Source organism: Rhinolophus sinicus, linkage group LG05 (genome assembly GCF_036562045.2).
Source record: "Rhinolophus sinicus isolate RSC01 linkage group LG05, ASM3656204v1, whole genome shotgun sequence".
NCBI classification, from domain to species: domain Eukaryota; kingdom Metazoa; phylum Chordata; class Mammalia; order Chiroptera; family Rhinolophidae; genus Rhinolophus; species Rhinolophus sinicus.
In genome coordinates, this window is record NC_133755.1 from 163590927 (window position 1) to 163599880 (window position 8954).

Genomic DNA, 8954 nt, shown 5'->3' on the forward strand with positions numbered 1-8954 from the left:
AATCATTGTTGAGATTAATTGAAAATTTACAATGTGCTAATACAATGATAGATAAGATTTTAAACCAATTAACTAAAAAACAAAATACATTCTAATACTTTAATTACATCATTATAAAACCTTTGGACTTTGAGGTCCTAACCAGAGTAACCTCCCTTTATCTAAGAGAAACTGACCATAAATTGAAAAAAAATACTAGAGAGAGTAAGTTCTGGAGTAAACCTGTTGACAAAATTCAATAAAATATCTTAACTGTCTTAGAGGATTAGCTGAATAAAGAGCACTACAATACAAAACAGTAAGGTATTAGTTTTCTTGATAGAACTAGGGAAACTTTCGATACTGAAATTTTTATTCATTTAAACATCGTTTTCAAGTTTGTGAAGTTTTTGGCCATTATTTATTCAAAGAATTGTCCTACTTCTTTCTCTTTCTCTTTTCCTTCTGGGACACCCACTAAAAGTAAGCTGGTCCCTTTGGTAATGCCCCATAGGTCCATTGGACTCTAGTTACTTTCCTTCAGTCATGTTTTTACTATTATTCACACTCAATAATGCCTTATCTTAGCATTTGATGAGTCTTTCTTTTATGTGCTCAAATCTGTCTCTAAATTCCTATAGTGAATTTTAATTTCAGTTATTGTAATTTTAAGCTCTAGAATTCCTTTTTGGTTTCTTTTTAAGTTTTCTATCTCTTTATAAACATTTCCATTTTGTTCATACATCATTTTCTTGACTTTCTCACATCTTCCTTTAGTTCTTTGATCAGCTTTAAGACAGCTGTTTTAAAGTCTTTGGCTAGTAGGTCTGCCATCTAGTCATTCTCAGGTTCGGTTTCTGTTGGTTTAGCTTTTCATTTTAATGAGTCATATTTCCCTGTTTCTTTGCATGCCTTGAAATTATTTTGTTGTTGAAAACCAAACATCTGAATCTAATAATGTGGTAACTTTGGGACTCACTTTTGTCCCCTTCCCCAGGGTTTATTCCTTTTGTTTTTGATTTTCTGTTTTTTGTTTTTTAATTTTTGTTTTGTTAATTGATGTCAGCTGTCTCCATGTTGAGCATCAACTTGAGGAGTAAACTTTAGGTCTTCTGAGACCTTTTCTGAGCCTACACATTGTCCTGGGCATTCACAGTGACTTTCTATTTTCCCCTGTATGTGCAGTTGCTTTTGAAGGTTTAGTTTTTAATGTCTTTCTCGTCCCGCCTCCCCCCCCAAAAAAAAAAAAAAAAATGAATGAGGTGTTAAGGGCACCAACCCTTTAAGTCCTCTAGAAGTTACTTCAGTTGGAGGAGGAGGGGCTTTCAACAATGAGAAGTTCAATGATGGCTGCCCACTTCTATGTCTGTTCCTCCATAATTCAAAGCAGTAGTCAAAAACCAGGACAGACGTTTTCAATATTTGGAGAACAGGGTCTTTATTGCCCAGTATGGCTCCTGTGTACAGTGTGAAAGCTGCTTCAGGAACACATGTACAGCTGCTTGCCACAGGGCTGAGGTTGTGCTATGGCTACCTCTGCAAATGAGACCCAATGGGGGTTTTTTGAGTTGATTATATAAATAATTCAGATTAATATAAAATATTCAAGGGGTAATTGAATGTTTAAGTCTAGAAAAATCAATTAATTTCCAATTAGATTGTTATACATTTTCTAATGTTAATTTTTATCATGTTTTCTCAAGCCAATTTTGTATGTTTTGTATTATGTTTTCTAAACGATATATATTTTATTGCATGAATTCCACTAGCATCAAAACTATTTAATTTGTATAATGTTAATATGGCAATATCATACTTATTAATTCTGCTTTTGGTAGAATTATAAAGCATAAATTTCAAAATTTACATGAAAGTATAAATTTAAATTTTTGAGTATACTAATATAAAAGAAAAACAGATGACTAACTTTGCATATGTGACTGAACCATATTTTCATAAATAATATATTGTCATAATGACATTAAATCCTAGAGACAAGAAAGGAAACATTAAATGGCAAATTAATAAATTAGCAAAGAATAAATCTGGCACTCAATCTTGTTTATTATAAGTAGATTACTGTGGACTATTTTGATGATAGGCAATCAATTATCTTTCAATATCTTGATTAAAATAATAATCTCTGTAGTTTTTTCTTTTCCTACATACCCTTTAAAACTACAAAGAAGTGAGAAACACAAGATTATCTTTAAAATGTGAATAAATAAATATTTTTTGAATTAAAATATGGAATTGTGTTATTTTTTCTCAGGAAGACTGAGGTCACATGATTGAGGATTTTTCTTCAGAGGATGAGAAAATATAATTATTATAGAGCTATATCACTATAGCACACTAGGGATAAGATGGTCTAGCCAGAATGCAAAACTCTCAAATACATGAAAGTTTTTAAATGAGGGTTGAATGGTAAGGAAAGCTCTTAATTGGAATTCTAGGCCACAAGATTATGGAATGTAGAAAACTAGGCAATCTAATAGAGATGGCTATAATGAAAAGCCAAGTTTATTGCAGATAAAAGTGTTCAGAAAGCATTTCATCAAAAATTAATGATGTATGGTATTTCTTTACCAGAAAATAAGGTTCCATAGGTCAAGAAAAAGTGAACTGGGAGACTGTTTTATGGGTAAGTGTAAATTAATATTTTTCCAATTAATGAATAAATGAATGCACCTATATATTATCTCATTTAATTCTTAAACATTGATTTGAAGAAAGTACTATTACATTATTCTAGTTTCAAAGATGAGAAAACTGGTTTTTGGTGATGTTATTACCCATCCAAGTTTGCATAACTAACATATACAAGAGCCAAAACTTAGACCGAAGCAATGTGAATTCAAAATTTGTCCCATAGAGACTGTGCTATGCTGCTCCAGAACTGAGATATGAGATAACTAATATACCTTGCAGTTTTTCCAAACACTCTTTTACCTATGTAACCTAAAATCATAGGAGAACTATTAACAACACCATCATGTTGTTAACACAAAGGGAGTAGTCACTAAACCAAACATTCCTAAGTCTTTTTTCTTTCCAATATGCCACTGTTGCATTATCTGAATTTGCATTTTTTCAGCTCTTCATACAAGATTGTACATTTGTCTCTCTTTTAATTAGATCTTAGACATCATTTATCCCAGACTGTCCTGAAAATTATTCTGTAATCAAATGCATAAATATTTTTCCCGGGCAAATTTTAAAATAACATTTAATTAAACTTAGGACAATGTGAGATGTAGATTATACAACTTTAAGAATATTACATGATTTAAAGAGATATTGCAAAAGACAATCACACCATAAATAGTATATCAAAAGGCAAGAATTATTGTCTGAATAAGGTTCTTTCCTAATTAATCAATCAGTTATACATGTATTTTCTAGGTTACATGTTGAATGGGGAAAGGAAGTCTCCATTCTAGAGGATAAATGCACAAGAAAAGGATTGCAGATTGTATGTGAGCTTGTATCTGAGGATTATAAATGGTAAATAAGCAATGACAGGGAAAAGACAACTTCTTTAAAACCAAAAATGGCGTAGGGTGTTTCTATGCCAATGGTTCATGGTAATTTTAAAATTAAAGGAGGATGTATATATGTTGAGCCATGTGCTATGTAAATATAAAACTTTATTATTATCTTAAGGAGTACCTTCTATAATAATTAAAAGGATTTAACTGAATATGAGGTGAAAGAGCTTCCATAATGGGTTAACTTTGTTATTGGAATGAGTCTACTTTGGGCAGAAAATGAGCCATTTCTTCCAGTGTTAAACTACATAATTTTCATGAACACTGGTAAATTAAACAAGATTCCATTTTTATGTTATACATTTCACTAGAATCTTTGTGCCCTTTGTACTCCACTTTCGGCTTTACAGCCCTTTTGCCATCACCAAATAAATCAATGAATAAATATAAACAAACAATCCTAATTTCACGTATAGTTTTCTTAATTCTTTTGAGAAATATTTATTCTTCAATATTTACTGTAAGCCCACCTATCCATATTAAGGGCACTTGGGTAATTTAGAGAACAATCGGATGCTTTGTAATGGATTATTTGCAACTGTCCACAAGTCATTATTGAATATGTTTCTGAAACCTCCCCTACCAATTAGAGTAGTCCACTGAATCCAAAAAAAGCACTAAGCCTGCTATTCAAAACAGATCTGCACTGTTGCTACTGTTGCCATTTAATCCAAGCAAAAAGTCTTGAAATACCGTGTTTCCCTGAAAGTAAGACCTAACCGGAAAACAAGCCCTAGCATGATTTTTCTGGATGACATCCCCTGAACATAAGCCCTAATGCGTCTTTTGGAGCACAAATTAATATAAGACCTAGTTTTATTTTGGGGGAAACACAGTATATTTACCCAACAAAAAAACATGTGAAAATTATTTTGACTTTCTTCCACAGCAATATGCAAATTTGAAAGAGAAATGTAGTTACCTTTCATGTCATATTGATTGTTTTTGGCTTTCACTGACTCAAACAGGGTAGATCAATGTGGGGTTTTTACACATTGCTAGAAACAGCTTCAGCAAATATATTATTAGCTTCATTTGCAATTATAATTTCAAAGCTATGCTTTGCCCAAGCAGGAGGTGAGGCCAAGGAAAATAGAAACCATAAATGTGAGACAGCCTGGTCATGGATTCAGGTTGCCTCTTCCTGCTTTTGTGAATAATTTTGTTTCCCTCGCACACCTTTTATGAATGAACTAAGTTATTGTTTTAAAGAAATTTTAAGTTTGGGAAATTGCTTTCTTTAACAATGAACATACAGGTACTAGGATATTCATGACTGTCAAAAATGGTTTAGATTTTTTTTTTCTCATTTGTATTCTGACTACCTCCATAAATATGTAGTCACTGTTATTATCCCCCACTAAAATATGGAGAAGTCTCGTAATTTCTTTTGTTTAGTGACCGTGGTCAGTTGGTAATGAACAAATTTAGTGAAACTATAAGACACCTCTACCAAACATTTTGGAATCAAAGATGTGGGATCGTTAGCTCATAGTAGTGTTCTTTCCTCCAGATTAATTCAAGATTTGGGGTTTGTAGGATATCTTCTAGGAGTTATTATTTATGAAACATAGAATATGGGCAAATTCTAAAATAATTGATTTTATTTTATTTATCTTTTTTTTTTTGTCCTGCCATCACAAAAGATACATGTAACATAGTTAAAGTATGTGGATTTTGTTTTAATAAGGTAATAAGGGACATTCCTCAAATAATTTCTTTGTATTTTTTTCCTTCCAATGAATACTAATCACTAATCACCACATAGCTCTGTTGTGAGATAATTGTTGCAATGTGCTTAGCTTAAAAATGGGTATGGTAACAGCTTTAGTAACAGTAATGGTGGTGGTGGTAACAGACTTTTTGTTGCACTTCTGTTGTCATTGCTACATTTTTTGAACATATATAAAATATTTAATTTAAGTTAGTGATTGATGAAGAAACCAGTAAAAGATTACAACTTGTTCATGTTCCTATTATTTTTAATGAGCTTTCTTCCTACCTCAGTTTCTCACTGACGTTCAGTTTCCTCAGTGGATTTGGAGCCTTGGCTGAATCCAAATTGATTTGTCAATCTTTCTAACCTTTAACAGAACCTTCTCTTTAGGGGAAAAAAAAAATCTGTTCCCCATTATCCAAGCGGCATTCCCTAAATCACAAAGTTCTTGCCTACTTAATTTTAAGTGATGTCTCCCTGAGATAGCTGTCTACTGTATCTCCCCCATCAGATACAGACTTTTTACATTTTAGCTACTGTTAATAGACCTAGGTGCTATTAATTTCAGCTATTATTCATAGACCAAGATGCTATGCTTTAATGACTCCTTAGTTTGGACTCCTACTAGCCACTTCACTCAGGGAAGAGCCATTCACCTATATAGATTCTTCTAGGTCCAGTCTTAACAAGTTCTACTCCCCTCTGCTTTCCCACTAGTATTTTGTTGAGATCCTGGCTTACTCTTGGTAGATTAAACACGAGGCTGACAGAACACAATGATAAAGAGGGACTTGAAGTCAGGCTCACTGTTCTGAGTTCCATGTTTTTTCTGGGAGTTCCTCAACAGTTATATACCTCTGGTAGATTAGTAAGCCACACTTAAATGGCTTTCCATGTTGCTAATGAAAAGATGCAGCCAAGCGTATAACTGAACATAGATAACAAAAACGCCTGTCATATTTACCCAATCAACCCTCAGGGATGAAATGTAACCTCTGATTTAGGTTAACTAAAAACTGGGCAGTAAAAATGTGTTCTCATATTTCAAATTTGAGCTAATTAAGTTGGACGTGAAAGAAAACTTCAGGGTAAAGTATGTGTCCATTGTGTTTCCACTGAAAGAAAAGGAGTACGAAGAACGGGAGACTTGCTGGGGAACACTGACCTCCTTGCTCACCTACATGCCTGCCAAGTTAATAGTTAATAACTGTTGAAGTTATTAACATGGGTCCAGGGACAATGTACAGGAGGAATAAAGCATTTAATATACAAAGTCTTATGATATTTAAACAAATTTATGATTCCTCCAATTCTTTAAATGTCTTGTACTGTCTGGCTGTTGCTTATATGCTAGCCTAATTTCATTTCAATTTTTGATCTTGATGAGTTGCTTAACTTCTCTGAGATTCAATTTTCTTATTTGGAAAAATTACAATGTTAATCCTATAGTCTGTTTTAAGGAGTAAATTTAGAAATATAACTGAAAGCACTTAACTTATTGCCTGGTGGTAGGCCCTCTATAAATATTTAGTTTTTATTTCCTACTTAACTGCCATTCTATCACTTTTCTTTCATGTTTATCCAACTTTCTTCCTTACTTGTGATATTTAAATGTTGCACTATCATACACATATATATCATGTATATATATATAATATCATATGAGGTTGGAAAATCAAGTTCGCAAACTCATCCTAGAAAGTGTTACATACCTCATTGCTGAATATCACTCAGTCTCCTTCGAAGTATTCCCCTTGGGAAGCTATGCACTGATGCCAGTGCCTAGTCCAACCTTCAAAGCAATTTGGGAACTCTTTTTCTGGAATGGCCATTAGAGCTGTCATTGTATTACCCTTGATGTCCTGAATGTCATCAAAACGCCTTCCTTTCAATATTTTCTTTTTCTTCGGGTAAAGAAAGAAGTCATTGGGGGCCAGATCAGGTGAGTAGGGAGGGTGTTCCAATACAGTTATTTGTTTACTGGCTAAAAACTCCCTCACAGACAGTGCCCTGTGAGCTGGTACATTGTCATGATGCAAGAACCATGAATTATTGGAGAAAAATTCAGGTCGTTTTCATCTAACTTTTTCACGCAGCCTTTTCAGTACTCCTAAATAGTAAACTTGGTTACCTGTTTGTCCAGTTGGTGCAAATTCATAATGAATAATCCCGCTGCTATCAAAAAAGCTTAGCAACATCATTGCAATAAGTTCACGAACTTAATTGTCAGACCTCATATATATGCCAAAGATACATATGGCAAATATGTATCAGTTTGAATTTAACATCATTTTGGTGTTTTTCCCATTAAGGGCAATGACATATCTTATTTTGTAAACTATCATACTACTTGCTACATAGGATAAACTTTTATGCATCTCTTTCTGGAGCACCAAATCTTGAAGAACAAAATAATATATCACTACTAAAAATATGCACTTATTTTTAAGTGATCTCTGTTTTAATTTTCTAGGATTTCCAAAATGAGTATCACAGGCCATCTTTGTGTCTTCACATTGTCTTTCCTCTGTGCGTATTCATGCCCAAATTTCCTCTTCTTGTAAGGATACCAGTCATATTGAAGTCGGGCCAATATTGTTCTCTTTGACCTGTAAATCTGCTTATCTTCTGCTCCTTATTATGGTAAACTCAACTCAATCCACCTAGTTCAACAAGCCAAATGTAAGACATGTTGACTTTTTCTCTATCAAAATTTTAAATTCAGTATTAGTTATGCTCATTAAAGCTCATTATATTTGCCCTATCTTTCCACCCTCCACCCACTACTACCACTTTAGTTAAAAACCTTATTATACCAAAGTAGTCCTGACCTTAGCTGCTTGCTATCTAAGCTTTGGTTTTTTACTCTATCCTCCATGTGGTTAACAGAGATGTTTCCTAAAGTGAAAAATTGTTCCTGTCACAGCCTGTTTGAAGTGTTTTTGTGGGCTTCCAAAGCTCTCAGAATGAACTATAAAATGTACGTCTCACAGAGAAGAATTCTGATAATGTTTTTCTTACTTATTTCTCTAGGCTTGCGCTTATGTTCTGTACATGTCTATGATCTCTGTGCTTCTATAAGGTTGTGTTGGTTTTATATTCCATCAGTGATACTCCCTATGCCTGGAGTATCTCAGTCAAGGCCCCCACTCCTTTCTTGCATCCTTCAAGGTTCCTAAGTGTTATATCTTTTATGAAGAATTTCTACCATACATGTGTCTTACCTCCATCCACAGGGAACACTAACTGTGCCTGTTCCTCTACACCAGGAGTGTCCAAACTTTTTTCAACGTTTTTCACCAAGGGCCATATGCGGTAAAATACACAAACAGCTGGGCCACTCACTCGAGGTGAAGTACGTATTGCCTCACCTGGTTTATTTAAGTACACTAAATATATTTTTGGAATTTGCTGCGGGCCAATTAACAATGGATCATGGGCCGCAGTTGGCCCGTGGGACGCAGTTTGGACACCCCTGCTCTACACCATCATTTATCTTCTCAAAATACCACCTCTAACTAGAGCATACATATTGAAACATTACACACATTTCTACTAAAGTGTAAAATTTTTGAGAGTAGGGATTATGTATTACTCATTCATTATGACTTCGTTTTATGGTGCCTGACATGTATTAGGTTGGTGCAAAAATAATTGCAAGAAACATAATTACTTTTGCACCAACCTAATAAATAGCTACTCAGTGA